The sequence below is a fragment of the Alligator mississippiensis genome, chromosome 8 (assembly GCF_030867095.1).
Source record: "Alligator mississippiensis isolate rAllMis1 chromosome 8, rAllMis1, whole genome shotgun sequence".
NCBI classification, from domain to species: Eukaryota; Metazoa; Chordata; order Crocodylia; family Alligatoridae; genus Alligator; species Alligator mississippiensis.
Window position 1 is genome coordinate 241,789 of NC_081831.1, and position 14,845 is coordinate 256,633.

General features: G+C 44.8%; 1 protein-coding gene across 4 annotated transcripts in view; it reads left to right on the forward strand.

Moving 5' to 3' along the window:
* The window catches only part of FASN (fatty acid synthase), a 117,148-nt gene that overhangs the window by 39,380 nt on the left and 62,923 nt on the right, over positions 1 to 14,845 (forward strand). The gene's annotated exons all lie outside the window — the stretch shown is intronic.

Below are 14,845 nucleotides of genomic sequence, written 5' to 3' on the forward strand. Positions count from 1 at the left end.
GATAATAATTAGCGAGTCCTAAAAAAGACCTCATATGGTTTTTTGTTTTGTTTTGGGGATACAAAGTCCCATATGACTTGAAACTTGTCGGCGAGGGGTCTAATAGTCCCGTGTCCCACCAAGAACCCTAAATACTTAGTTTCTCTTTTTGCGGTTGTGCATTTGTGCAGGTTGGCCATCAGCCCTGCAGCTCTTAATTCCCTTAGCATGGCCTTCAGGGCTCTTAAATGTTGTCCCCATGCTTTGGTATATATGACAATGTCAGCAATGTACGCTGACGCATACTGCATCTGTGGGGCTAAGACTTCATTAATTAATCTCTGAAAGGTAGCAGCTGCCCCAGGCAACCCAAAAGGCATTCAGTGGAATTTGTAGAGGCCCCATGGTGTCCCAGAAGCGATTTTGGCTTGATCTTTTGCTGCCATTGGGATCTGCAGATATCCGCGGGAGAGGTCGAGTGTTAATATAGATCAGGCCTGTCCTATCTTCTCTAGGCATTCGTCTACATGGGGTATAGGGAAAGCATCGAATGTGGTGATGGTATTTACACCTTTAAAATCTATACAGAGGCAAAGTGCCCCGTCTGGTTTAGGAACCGTTACTAAGGGACTTCTCCAGGGGCTTCTCGATGGAACTATTATTTCCTGTTTGTGCATTTTTCTTAACGCTTGTTGTATAGGTTTGTACAAATGGTACGGAACTGGCCTCCACTGCCCACGTATTATGGCTTCTGGTGGGGTATGACTATGATGTTCTATTCCCCTTGCTAGCCCTGGTTCTTCTCGAAACACGTCATGAAAGGTATGTAACACCCAAGTCATGTCCCTTTTTCGTTCAGCATCTAAGCCTTCTTCAGTCTGTACTTTTTCTTCTATAGGCCCTTCCTTGTCATTTTTGCTTCTTACCAGGCTGAGCTGTGTTTTCTAACTCTGCCTCGGCCAACCACCCTTCTGTTTCTTTTCAGGCTTTCAGTAAGTTTACACAGAAGATTTCCCTCTCTCTTTGGTGTCTGGGCTGTAGTACCTCATAATCTACAGGCTTTGCACACCTGATTATCTCAAAAGGGCCTTGCCGTTTTGTCAACAATTTACTAGCCGAAGTAGGTAACAGAACTAGTACTCTATCCCCCACTTGAAATTCTCGTTCCCTAGCTGTCTTGTCATAGTTACTTTTTTGCTTTTGCTTCACTTCTTGTAAATTCTCAAGGGCCAATCTCCTTGCCCTCAACAAACGAGTCCTTAAGTCCTTGCAATGAGCCCTGACCCCCACTGCTTGTGAAGGGGGTTGTTCCCACCCTTCCTTCAGAACCAATTTGAATGGTGAAAATGTTGTGGATGCTTGTGGTACATCCCTTAAAACAAATAAAAAAAGGAGTAATCCACAAGTCCCACCTACGAGGGTATTTCTGTACACATTTACAAAGCATATTATTTAAGGTACCATTTAATCTCTCCATTAATCCATTTGTTTGTGAATGATAAATGGAGGTGCTCACTCATTTGATCCCTAGGACCTTATAGATGTCTTGCAGCACTCTGGCCATAAAGTTGGTACCTTGGTCTGTCACCACCTTCTTGGGGATTCCTACTCTAGATATCCACTTGAGTAACTCTTCCTTAATACAGGTTCCTGTTGCAGTATGAAACAGTACCATTTTGGGATACCTGGTGGCATAATCAATTATAACTAAAATATATTGATACCCTATAGATTCATACATAGATTCATAGATGTTAGGGCCGGAAGGGACCTCAATAGATCATCGAGTCCGACCCCCTGCATAGGCAGGAAAGAGTGCTGGGTCTAGATGACCCCAGCTGGATGCATATCCAACCTCCTCTTGAAGACCCCCTGGGTAGAGGACAGTACCACCTCCCTTGGGAGCCCGTTCCAGACCTCGGCCACTCGAACTGTGAAGAAGTTCTTCCTAATGTCCAGTCTAAATCTGCTTTCTGCTAGCTTGTGGCCATTATTTCTTGTGACCCCCGGGGGCGCCTTGGTGAGCAGAGCGTCACCAATTCCCTTCTGCGCCCCCATGATGAACTTATAGGCAGCCACAAGGTCGCCTCTCAACCTTCTCTTGCGGAGGCTGAAGAGGTCCAGTTTCTCTAGTCTCTCCTCATAGGGCTTGGCCTGCAAGCCCTTAACCATACAAGTGGCCCTTCGCTGTACCCTCTCCAGGTTATCCACATCCCTCTTGAAGTGCGGCGCCCAAAACTGCACGCAGTACTCCAACTGCGGTCTGACCAGCGCCTGATAGAGGGGAAGTATCACCTCCTTGGTTCTGTTTTGTCATGCATCTGCTGATGCACGATAAAGTGCCATTGGCTTTTCTGATGACTTCGTCACACTGCCGACTCATGTTCATCTTGGAGTCCACTAGGACTCCGAGATCCCTTTCTGCTTCTGTGCTGCCGAGCAGGTCGTTTCCTAGGCAGTAGGTGTGCTGGACATTTTTCCTCTCCAGGTGCAGCACTTTGCATTTCTCCTTGTTAAATTGCATTCTATTGTTTTTTGCCCATTTGTCCAACCTGTCCAGGTCTGCCTGTAGTTGTTTCCTGTCCTTCGGTGTGTCCACTTCTCCCCAGTTTTGTGTCAACCGCAAACTTGGACAGAGTACACTTCACTCCCTCGTCCAAGTCACTGATGAAGACATTGAAGAGTATCGGTCCAAGGACCGAGCCCTGCGGGACCCCGCTGCCCATGCTCTTCCAGGTCAACACCGATCCATCCACCACTACTCTCTGGGTACGACCCTCTAGCCAATTTGCCACCCTGTACTACTCCAACACAGTGGCCCCATGATATCCATTGCTATCCTGTCAAAGGGGTTTTCTGTGATCAGCATGGGGTGTAAAGGTGCCCTTGGTGGCCTGGCTTCGCTGACTAGTTGACATTCTCTACAGGCAGCACAGCGCCTCGTTATCTCTTCATATCATCCTGGCCAAAAAAACCCCATCTAGTTATATGTGCTACAGTCTTATCTTTGCCCATATGTCCCCCCACCCCATGGGGGTTGCACGAGTCACCTGCCATAAAGCTTCCTGGAGTATCATAGGAACCATTAACTGGGGTAATTCTGCTTCTTGACCCCGCCCTTTCTTCCCCTGATAAAGGAGACCATTTCTCACCTCATAGTAACATTCCCTGTGGCCCAGCTCTAGTCTTATTTCTTCTCCCTCTATTTTTGCAACTTTTTCTCTAATGATTCTCTGGAATTCATCTTCATCAGACTGGGCCTCTCAAAACTGAGCCCTACTCGCAGTCCCTGCAAAGTTCATATCCTCTTCCGATTCTCCAGAAGACCCTTAACCAACCTTCCTCTGAAGGAATTCCACCTCGCTGCCTTGTTTTCTGTTTGACCCGTTCCAGTGTCTCATATATCGGGTCCCAATCTGATCCAGTAATCATGACACAGGCCAGCTGTGGGGCTACTCCCAGATGCATTTTGCTCTGGAACCCCAGTATATTTATGGGGATGATATCTCACCGATATGTTTGCAGTTCCCCATGCATGCATGTCATCTTCATGGGCTGCACCATCCGAGGCAGATGCTGAGGAAGCAGATCAGCCCACATTAGGGTTTGTGCACACCCAGGGTCCAATGTGGCCTTCAAGGGTTTTCCGCCCACTAAGACTGTTACCACTGGTTGCTCCCAGGTTGCCGGTTCTTCACAAGCCTCGTAGCTGCAATCCATTGCCTCTCTTTCCTCATATGCTTTGTTTTGGTTCCTGAGGTCTTCAGGTAAGCTGGCTGTTTTGCCTCTAGTATTATCCTCATACCCGCGGTCCCAGGAAATATGTCCACCTAGGCTACAGGTGACATCCTCGGGGACCCATCTACTGGGATCACGCTGCTTTTCTTCTCCTCGGCCTATGGGACTCAAATAACTCTTAGTGGATCTTTCTCTAGGATACTCACTTTCTGATAGAGCAAAGACTTCTGCTAATCTTAAGGCTTCCTTGTAATTCTGCAGAAGATGTCTCCTCACCCATTTCTGGGTGTTTTCTTTTAAGTCTTTGAGAAACTGCTCTAGGAGAATTTGATCAGCTAGTCTGTCCTGATCGTAAACAGCCAGTTTGGGCCATTTATTCAGCAAGGCTCGGAGCAATTGCAATAGACTCCTAGGACTTTTATTCTCTTTGTGTTTTTCTTTTCCACTGAACAAATGGCAGTAGTGCTCTGGAGTTATCTCAAGATAGTACAGTATGGCCACTTTTACCTTTGCGTAGGCAACTGCTGCTTCTCTTGGCAAAGCTCGATAAGCTGCGTGTGCCTTCCCAGTAACTAGTGTGTCAAGACAACTTGCCCATAATGATCATTCTAGTTCTAGTTTGTAGGGCCGTTCATTCCAAGGATTCTATATAAGGTTCTGGATCATAATTTCAAGTCATTTTGGCACATGGAAAGATTAAGTTAGCTACATTAATTAAGTAATTAGTAAATGGCTTAAATAGATGACAAGTACTGCTTCTCTTCCTTTGGTGAAAAATTAACCTAACTAAAGTGAATGACTGCTCGAAGATCCTGTTCATTTTGGGTTCCCTCACTACCCATGATCCTAATCTTATGAAAATCAGTGTATCCGACGCCTCAAGTGCATCCAGTAGCTATAGGTCCAAGAGTCAAAGCTCTCTAGCTACGGGGCCTTCTTTGACGAGCAGTAGCACTTCACTGGTATCCACACTTCTGCATCGCCCTTCTGTTCTCACCCTCCACATCTTGTTGTTATTAGTTGAGCAGAAGGCTCCCGATGGTTCTGGAGCTACACCTGCAGGACTGTAAGTCACCTTTTCGTGGCTCCTGCCTCCCCCTTGCCCTGTCCACTCGCCAACCAGATGTTCCCAAGCATAAACAAAGATGGAAACACACGACAATCAAAGCAAGTCCTCTATTACCTGACAAATGGTCAGGCTTGCCAAAGGACCTTGGGACAGTACTTTATACAAGATCAGTCCGATCTTCAAACAATTCAGTTAGCTCAATGGTGAAACAATAATAAAAAACATAAAGTCCTTGGAACCTCAATGTTCCTGGACTCAGTTAGATGTCCTCAAGCACCATAACCTCAGTCTGTGTCTTGTGGGGGGGTTTCCTCTTTTCCCTTTGCCTTTTAATGCTGTGGATCTCTGTCCTGGGATCCTGCTCCTAGGCACCCAATGCCAGGCACGGCTTCCAGTGGTAGCAATGCTATACATACCCTGGCTGGCAAATTTGAGGTAAGAAAGGATTTCCTAAAAAAGAAATGGAAGAAGCACCTGCCACTTATTTAGTGGTAATCAAGGAAAGCAAATTCTAACTGGTATTTTCATTTGTTCCTTCAGCTTCTATTTAAGATTAATCCAGAAAAAAATCATGTGAAGGTTATGTTGAACCACCCTGGCTACTTAAGAAAGCACTGTTCCATCAGACAAATGCTGTCAGTTTGAGCCAGCAGGCACTAATTTAACCAACATGTCTTGGGAGCAATCCTAAATCCATTTATTCTGGGCAGAACTTAATTGCAAAATTAATTTTTTCCTATCATATAAAATTACATTACAGCCTCCCCATATAATTTCAAACCTGATGGATACTAAATAGAAATTGAACAAATATGAAAACTTTGGCTCCATAGAGCACTGTTAACTGCTAACAGGCTAATGTTATAGAAATAGAGGTGTGAAGTGGACTTGACAGCTGGCATTTGGAGTGCTGTCATGGCAGGACTGGCTGCCATGCAGAGAACTGTGTACAGCAATAAACACGCCCAGATAAATCCACCAGGTATGTCTGTGCCACAGCAATATGGTGCTGGGCAGTGCTGTATTGCGACGCACTGCACGTGCTCTGCGCCTGCTGCCTCCCGAACCAGAACTCGCTATCGGTATAGCTGCCTGCATGTAGCGCTGTGGACATGGCATAGGCTCTGCCTCTCAGCAGGTTTAAGTGGCATATAAGCAGTGCCACATCAGTGGACTATGTGACTTTTGGTTCAGGAGGTAGCACAGACTGTGGGTATGGCTTGTCCTAATCCAGTGCTGTCCAGCCTCATACTGGGGCAGCACAGACTTGCCCTCCTCAGAGAGGTGAGATGTCTTTCTGGAAGAAGCTTCTGAAATAGTATATTAATTATCTGAGCCCCAGTCTCCTCTGCTCTGCCCAGCTCCCTGTATCTCTGTTCCTTTCGTCCTCATTCTTTTTTTTTAATTCCTTCTCTTATTTGTCCTGTTGCTTGTTTCCTCATTTTTCCCTAGCCTCTTCTGATGTCTTTCAACTCTATCTACAATCAAGGTAGGGATAAAACAGAATATGACCTAGAACCAATTGGATTTTATAAACCACTATTATTGGTGCTTTGATGATGTCTTGTTTAGCTACTCAGGGTGTAAATGATTAATATATGATGAATCTCTATATAACTATCTTTATTTTTTTAAATGTATATCACAAATTAATAAACAATTTAATAAAAAGTTAGATTTCACTTTGAAATGCCAAGTTATCTTCTGCAAAATCAAAAACTTAGTAGGACTTTCTGATTCAAGCTTACATTTGTCATTTCGGCAACTGGGAGGGAAAAAAAAATGATTTGACTGGTAAAGTACACCAACATGATGGTGAGTCCTTGAAAGAAAAGAAGTGTGTAACTTCTCAGACATGATTGCCTAATCACTTTTCTAGATTAGAATTGCACTTTTAGTTCTGATTCTTCCCTGGCTTGGCCCTCTCAATCAAACAGATACATTCCTTGCATGGGTCTAATCCAGCATCATCGTAATTATGTTGGCTGCAATGGGATGGAATCTACTTGCTTTTGTTAACACTTGCCATCTTGGAAGAGACCAAAGAAAAGGTAAAGCTCAATAGCTCCAATTTGTCTGGAGCTGTCTGCCCTGGCCAGGCCTGCAGCCTTTTTATTCCTGCCCTAATAACGTATTGTTGGATCTCACATACCATATGAATTTTCTGAGCTGTTCTGGACCCTTGTCTCGCAGGATAAAGCAAGACCTCTAAAGCCCAAGACATTTGAAATAGTTGACTAGGGAGCTGTTTCACAAATTGTTCCTTAGCTCCCTGGGCTAAGATGCGAGTCATTAGGCATTTCTGGAGTGTTTTATATTTTCATGGAGCACCTGGCTCTCTTCTTCCAGTTATGATGGTTTCTCAAGCTGTTCCCTGGATGATTTCTTGAAAGTGCCTTGGTGGTTCTTGGGCAGACAAGGTTCTTTGGGTGAATCTGATATCTTTTATTAAACCAACTGAAATAGTTGGAAAACAATTATTAAGCAAGCTTTTGGGTTCAAAAACCCTTTGTCAGGCTAAGGAAGTTTCTGCAGTTGGTGTGTGCTCTTCCTGGATGGAATGAAAAGTGAAGAAGCCAGAGGCTGGTCTGGTATTCATACAAGACAGGTAGTCAGTGAAAATGTAGATTGAGGAGTCAATGGGTGAGAGACAGGCTGTGGGGTTGGGGGGGTTGCGGGGGAGAGAGAAGGGGGATGAATAGTGGAGATACTTGGGGAGTCAGATGTCAGGCAGGTTATAATGTGTCATAAATCCAATGTCTATATTTAGTCCATGATTTATATTATCCAGGAGGTTGATGAAGTGGAGTTCATAAAATTGGTGGTTCTTATAAATACAGCTTAAGTGATGATAAGAACGCACTAGTTGAACTGAATGTGTGCAGTGATGCATTTAAAGGAACGTATACAGAGGTAGTACCTTAGTAATGGCAAGTGAGCACATGTAAAGAAAACTAAGGAATGAAAAAAGTCTGTTACAACAACAGAAAACCTAAGTTTCTTATGGCAATTTTGCTTGAGAGCATTGCTGGCATCTTTGCAGAATTTCAGTGAAGTCATGGGGGCTAGACAGGGTGCTGTGTTATCTTTGGGCCGTACCTGTTGTGGGATCAGTATTCTAGTTAACAACATTAGCTTTACACATGCAACTGTGGGAGAAAAAGCTTAAGTTTGGTTTGGGACATTTTTTAACACAGAAACATTTTCAGAACATTTTCCAGGGAAATTATATGTACTACAAAAAAATTAAAATTCAGTATTCTTCACATACTATTTGTCTAAAATAAATTAGTTTACAAACATTTTATACACAAAACAGTACCATTTAGACCAGCGCTCCCCAACCTTTTTTGCCCCATGGCATATTTACCTAAATAAAAAAGCACCAAAGCACACCAGATGCGGGGGGGCATGCAGCCAGCTGGACACTGACCGGGGGGGAGGTGGCGACGCACGGCCAGCCAGACGGCATTTTGGGCTGGAGCCACACTCCCTGTCTGTCTGTGTCTGCAGCAGCAGCAGGGGGTGTGGCTCCAGCCCAAAATGCCACAGCACACCTAGACATGCCTGACGGCACACCAGTGTGCTGCACTCCGGTCGGGAAACGCTGATTTAGACTATATGTTACAGTTATTGTCTGAAATTGCATTCGGTTTTAATAGGAGAATTCAGATTTTTTCTCAATGTTTTATCATTTGAATAAGAGAGAGGTTCCTGAAAGGGAATTCATGACCAAAATAACAGTTTAGCAATAAATATCTAAAGTTAGGGATCCCGCAGTTGCACATTTGCAGTTGCTTCTTAGAGCAGAACCACTTACAATGAAGATGTAGGAATCCAGCCCAGACACTGACTGGCACATTTGCGCTATAGAACAGCATCGCAGTGACCTTGACCCCTCCTGTCATCTGTCCTCCCTCGTTCTTTGGCTCAGAAAAAGAAACTCTTGTTTCTGATTTAGCGTCCTCCCTGTCCCCTCACCCCAGCTTTCTTTTCTAAAGTCAGGACTGATGGGTGGTATTTATGACTTTCCTCTCCCTTAGAGGTCCAGTCAATATATGCAAGTCATGATTCATACGTTGTCTGTTACTTAATTTTGTCAGCTTTGTTAATTAAATTAAATTAAATTGAATCAAAGGCACAAGGTTTGCATATGCCCACTCTTGTATTGTCCCTTATTCATTTGACATTTCATTTTTAAACCTGGCTCCCAGAAAATGACCCCTAGAAGACCAAGACTTTCCACTACACTGGCTTCTCTCCCTGGAGAAGGAATGAGAGAACAAACAACCAAAGACAGATGGTAGCCACATTACTTGTGCACCCCTGGAAGGTTCCCAGGTACTATAATGCTGAACATGGTAGGAGAACCTGAACAGACTGCTGATGAAGGACAGGTGCTTCACACTCAAGTTTTTAAAACTGAAATAATGCTGTTTCAAAGGAAAAAAATGAGGAGTGCCATAATGCCCTTTGCCAGAAGTGACCGCCTCAATCCTCTGTTGGTTAACATGATGTATGCTTTGAAGTCTTATTGGATGTAGCGTCAGGAGTACAAACAACTTCCTACTACTTTGGCTTGCTCAGGAGCTTGGTTGCTTTCCTTTCTGACAAGGATTTAGCCAGAGTGATCCATCTACTGGTCAGCTGCAGACTGGATGACTGGGACTGAATCTTGCTGGCATTATGTATGAGGACTGCATGGAGACATTGGTCTTTGCAGGATGTGGAGCAGAGGATCCTAGGGCTAGAATAGACCTTGAGGGTCATTTAGTCTAGCCCCTGAGCAGAGGCAGGATCCTCTGTGCTCTCATTCCCTGAGATAATGCCTGTCCAGCCTCTTCGTAAAACCATCTGCGAAGAAGATTCTGAAGGTTCCCTAGACCTCTTGTTCCATTGTCTTACCGTTCTGATAGTTGGGAAGTTTTTCCTAAGATGTGTTCCAAAGCTGCTTTGCAATAGTATAAGCCATTGTCATGTGCCCTGCCCTCATAATAAGGGAGAGGACTGTTGCTTCATTTTCTTTGGGGCAGCCTTATAAATATGGGAAAACTCCCCCCACACTTTAATCTCCTTTCCTCAGAGCAAAATGTACCTAGTTCCTTTGGCCTTCCTTGTATGGCTTGCATTCCAGTCCCTTTTATCATATTGGCTGCTTGCCTCTGAACCTTCTCCAGTTTCTCTACATCTTTCTTATAATGTGGTGCTCTGGACACATTCATGCCAGAGCAGCATATCACCCCAGAGTTTAAATCCATCCCCTCAAGTCTGCTTCTGCACAACTGATTGCAATCCAGGGCTTTGGTCCTGGTGTAGACCACAAGTAGATGAGGATCATTCTACATTTGTGACCATGTAACAGTCATTGACCTACCAAGACAACTTTTAGCCTTCCCTCTCTATCTGCTTATGTAGCCCTTGTCACAAACACCTGACAATACCTCTAAGGTATGTACAGTTCTTTACTTTCTTACAAACCAGTAGCATACATCTTTCACCTGCCACATGCAGTTGATACAAATCACCCTTCTTCCCCTCTCTATGGCTAAAAGTTGTATCAATTTGTCGGCTAATTTTCAGATCCTCCTTCCCACCTGCTTTCATTCTTCCTGTTGCACCTGCGGTGATTGCCTCCACGGTTACTACTGTTTTCCCACCTTTCCTTCACTAGATTCTAAAATCAAGAACAAAAGTGGCTGTTACTGTGTGATATCATACGACTTCCATCAGGAACCCTGGCAGAAAGCCCTGCCTGACCTGTTTGGCCAGCTGGGGTTTGCCAGCCAGGTACACTTACATGATATCAGATCAGTCTGGAAGGACAGCATATTCCCTGTTGAAGCACATGACCACAAGCTGCTCAACTCTGACTCCTGAGTGTGGCTTTTACCTCACCTCCTTACTCCTGACATCTGACTCTTGGCTTCAGATCATTGGTGCACTCCGGTTTCTGACCCTAGACTTCGTTCCACCACTCTTGACTGTGGCCCTGAACTGACAGGACCATGCTCTGGCCTTGTTGCAGTGATGTCTCCCTATTAAGATTTTTCATGAAAAAATTGACGTTTTTTGTTTCTGGAAATTTGTTCAAAGGTACCTCTAACCAGTCTGCGTTCTGCACAGAGATGTACTGATAGAATTTACTTGCTTTCTTAATTTCACTGTCAGACATAATTCTGCATGTAATATTTCAAGGGCCACTTCTCAAATAGAAAATCCTAAGATCATGTGGGTAGCTATATCCACTACCAAAATATTTCCGCAGTGGTTAGTACTTAGGAAGATTGGGTGAAGCTCTGGAAAGGGACCAGTTAAGTTAACAAGTGCAGTCCTGATGTCATAAACCACCACAATCGGATGATTTGATTCGTAAATTGATCAAGCTCCATCAGAACATTAGCTATGATTTTTGACCTCATTTTGTTGTTGGCAGGCTATTTCAGACCCTCACAACTCTGATTGCTAGGAGCCTTTTGTCTGATTTTGGTACCTCCCTTGTTGTGGTATTGTTTTTAACAACCCACTGCAACCCAACCAGCTGCTCCTCCACACATCACAATTAGAGGGCAGTCCTTGGAGAATGTGTAGCATTTTCCTTATTTGGGCAGCCATCCTTCCCAAAAAGTACACATAGACGATATTCAACACTGGATAAAATCTGCTAGTGCTGCCTTTGGACATCTCCAAAATCATGTCTTTGGTGATCATGACATCAGGACCCAAGCCAAACTTCTTGTCTACCAGGCTGTTGTCATCCCTACCCTGTGCTATGGGTGTGAAATTTAGACAACATCAGAAACACCTGAAAGCTATGGTATATTACCATCAGAGATGCCTTTGGAAGATCCTTCATAGCAATCTTTCATAGCAGTTGGAAGGACAGAAAACCAAATGCCAGTTCTGGCTCAAGCAAGCACTTACCAACATTGAAGCACGTTTATACAGCTTCAGCTTCTTCGGACAGGACAAGTCATAAGGATGCCTAAAAACCAGTTACCAAAACTGGTCTCATGCTCCCAACTCACTGATGGTTACCAATCCAGAAGTGGCAAAAAAAGAGATTCAAGGGCATGTTGAAGGCCAATCTGAAGAAGTGCAATATTAAGATCAATACCTAGGAGATTTGAGCACTGACTAGTCCCCAGTGGCATCATGGTGTACGACAAGGCATTGATCATTTTGAGCAAACTCGCTTCACAGTGGACGTGGATAGAGGAGAGGGACAAAGGGAAAGAACTGCTTTGACATCGCCAGGACCTACGTCTTCCTCCTGGAACTGTTTGCCATGTCTGCAGTTCATATCTCATCTCTGCCTTTTAATTTCTTTGACTAAATTAACCAAACTCTCTTAGGTTATGGACAAATGTATATTTTGGCCACTTTAAAAGGGGAGAGGAAGCTGCTGCTTAGGAGCACACATCAGCTCTTACACTCCCACTGCTGCATCTGCCTTGCCCCTTTCCAACACAAATTAGTTAAATCCTGAACAGCAGGGTTAAAGTTGGAACAGTTTTGATACACTTTTATCTAGGGTTGTGCATCTGACCCATCAAATAAAGTTTGGTCAATTGACTCTTCAAATACAGGTCAGAGTTTGTAAAAAAATAGGTCCAAATAATACACACACAAACACAAATGTTCCATTAAGAAATACTGCAAAAAAAAAATAAAAAATCATAGTTTTGTCAAGAAAATTTACAAAAACATAGTTGGGGTGTTTTTTGAAAAATTGCTATAATCTTTGAGTGGTCAAAAATATGCAGTCAATTGTATGCTATAGACCACCAGTTAGGGTGGACGAGGCTTTCTTCAGACAGCTAGCAGAAGTTTCCCCATTGCAAGCCCTCGTTTTCATAGGGAACTTCAGTCACCCTGACATCTGCCTAGAGGGCAATACAGCAGTGTGCGGGGAATCCAGGAAGGTGTCGGGGACAACTTCCTGGTGCAAGTGCTGGAGCGGCCAACTGGGGCCATGCTCTTCTTGACCTGACGCTCATAAACAGGGATGAATTGGTGGGTTATGTAGTAGTGGATGGCAACTTGGGCAGCAGCAACCATGAAATGATTGAGTTCAGGATCCTAAGGCAAGAAGGAAAGGAGAGCAACAGAGTATGGACCCTGGACTTCAGAAAAGCAGACTGACTCACTTAGGAAACTGATGGGCACGATCCACTGGAGGCCAGTTTGAGGGGGAAAGGAGTTCAGGAGAGCTGGCAGTACTTTAAAGAAACCTTACTGAGGGAGCAGGAACAAACCATCCCAATGCAAAGGAAGACTAGCAAGTATAGCAGAAGACCAGCTTGGCTTAGCAGAGAGCTCTTCAGTGAGCTTAAACACAAAAAGGAAGCTTACAGGAAGTGGAAACTTGGACAAACGACTAGGGAGGATTATAAGAGTATAGTAGGAGCATTGCCAGCAGATCGAGGGAAGTGATTCTTCCCCTCTTCGGCACTGGCAGGGCTGTCCAGGGGGTGTGAATTGGGGCAACCGCCCCAGGCCCCGCGCTTTGGGGGGCCCCATGGAGCAGGGAGGCGTGGCGACGGCAGCTCCACATCCAGCCACTCACTACCCCTCCCCGCCACTACGGATGACGGCAGCAGCAGCTTCAGGTCTGGGGCCTGGATCAGAGTGGAGGCGCGGCCCCACATGGGCTGATTTGCCCCGGGCCCCGCACCCTGCTCGGGTAAGCTCTGGGCGCTGGGGAAGCCACATCTGGAGTACTGTGTCCAGTTTTGGGCCCCCCACTACAGAAAGGATGTGGACAAGTTAGAGTCAATCCTGCAGTGGGCAACAAAAATGGTTCCGGGGCTGGGACATAACTTGTCAGGAGAGGTGGAGGGAACTGGGTTTATTTAGTCTGGAGAAGAGAAGTCTGAGGGGGATTTAAAAGCAGCCTTCACCTCCCTGCAGAGGGTTGCAAAGAGGATGGAGCACAACTGTTCTCAGTGGGGGCAGATGACAGGACAAGGAGCAATGGGCTCAAGTTGCAGCAAGGGAAGTTGAGGTTGGAGATTAGGAAAAACTTTCTCACTAGGAGGGTGGTGAAGCACTGGAATGGGTTACTTTGAGAAGCTGCAGACTCTTTATCCTTGGAGGTTTTTAAGACACAGCTAGACGAACTTTAGTGGGGATGATCTAGTTGGCGCTGGTCCTGCTTTGAGCAAGGGGTTGGACTAGATGCGACTTCCTAAGGTCCCTTTCAGCCCTCATTTTCTATGATTCTGTGATTCTAAATGACTGGTTAGTTTACGGTATTTGTCCAGTCCATTGATCAGTTTGCCAACCTTTCTTACATCATAATAGCATCTGTTATCCTTTGGGGTTGATCCAGTTTTGTGTTTCTACCTCAGCTGAAGTAACTCTCATTTCCATAGCAAGAACTTTTTACTCTGGTTTTTAACTTTGCAACATCTAACTCAGCTTGACTTTTGAAAGTTCTGTCTTTATCGCTAAACTTTCTCACCACTAAAATGGAGCTATTTTTGCTTATCAATCCCTTTCCGTAGCCTATATGTTCTATTACTTACTCTTTCAATGAAGTTACTTTTATGTGGCTTGATCACGCAGATGTGGTTTGATTACACACTGGCATGAGTGTGGAAGGTTAAAGGAACAGTCAGTTCAAGGCTATGTCCCTCTAGTGTGGGGCAGCACTCATGGTGTCACATGTCATGCTAACTCTGCCAGCATGGTCTCCTGAACATGAAGCAGTGTTGCCGTGTTGGTGAGGCATCAAGCTTTGCAGCTCAGCTCAGCACAGCGTCCTGGCGTGGGCATTGCACTACACTAACGTAGCTGCACTAGGTCCAGATTGGGAGCTAGTACATGCAGAGTCAGCCTGTCCTTGCCACCATATGGACATACCTGATGAAGAATGATCCTGTTGAACAAGCCTGGTTAACAGACAAGTTAATAAGATGTCACCCTGCCCTATGTTCTGCTTAACTTTAGCCTAACATGGCTAACAGCCCTCTGCAGGAGTTGTTGATGTGAATAAAGATCAGGGGGTTGTGGAGAGAATTTGCAAGGAGTTATTAGGACTAAACTTCTGACTACATT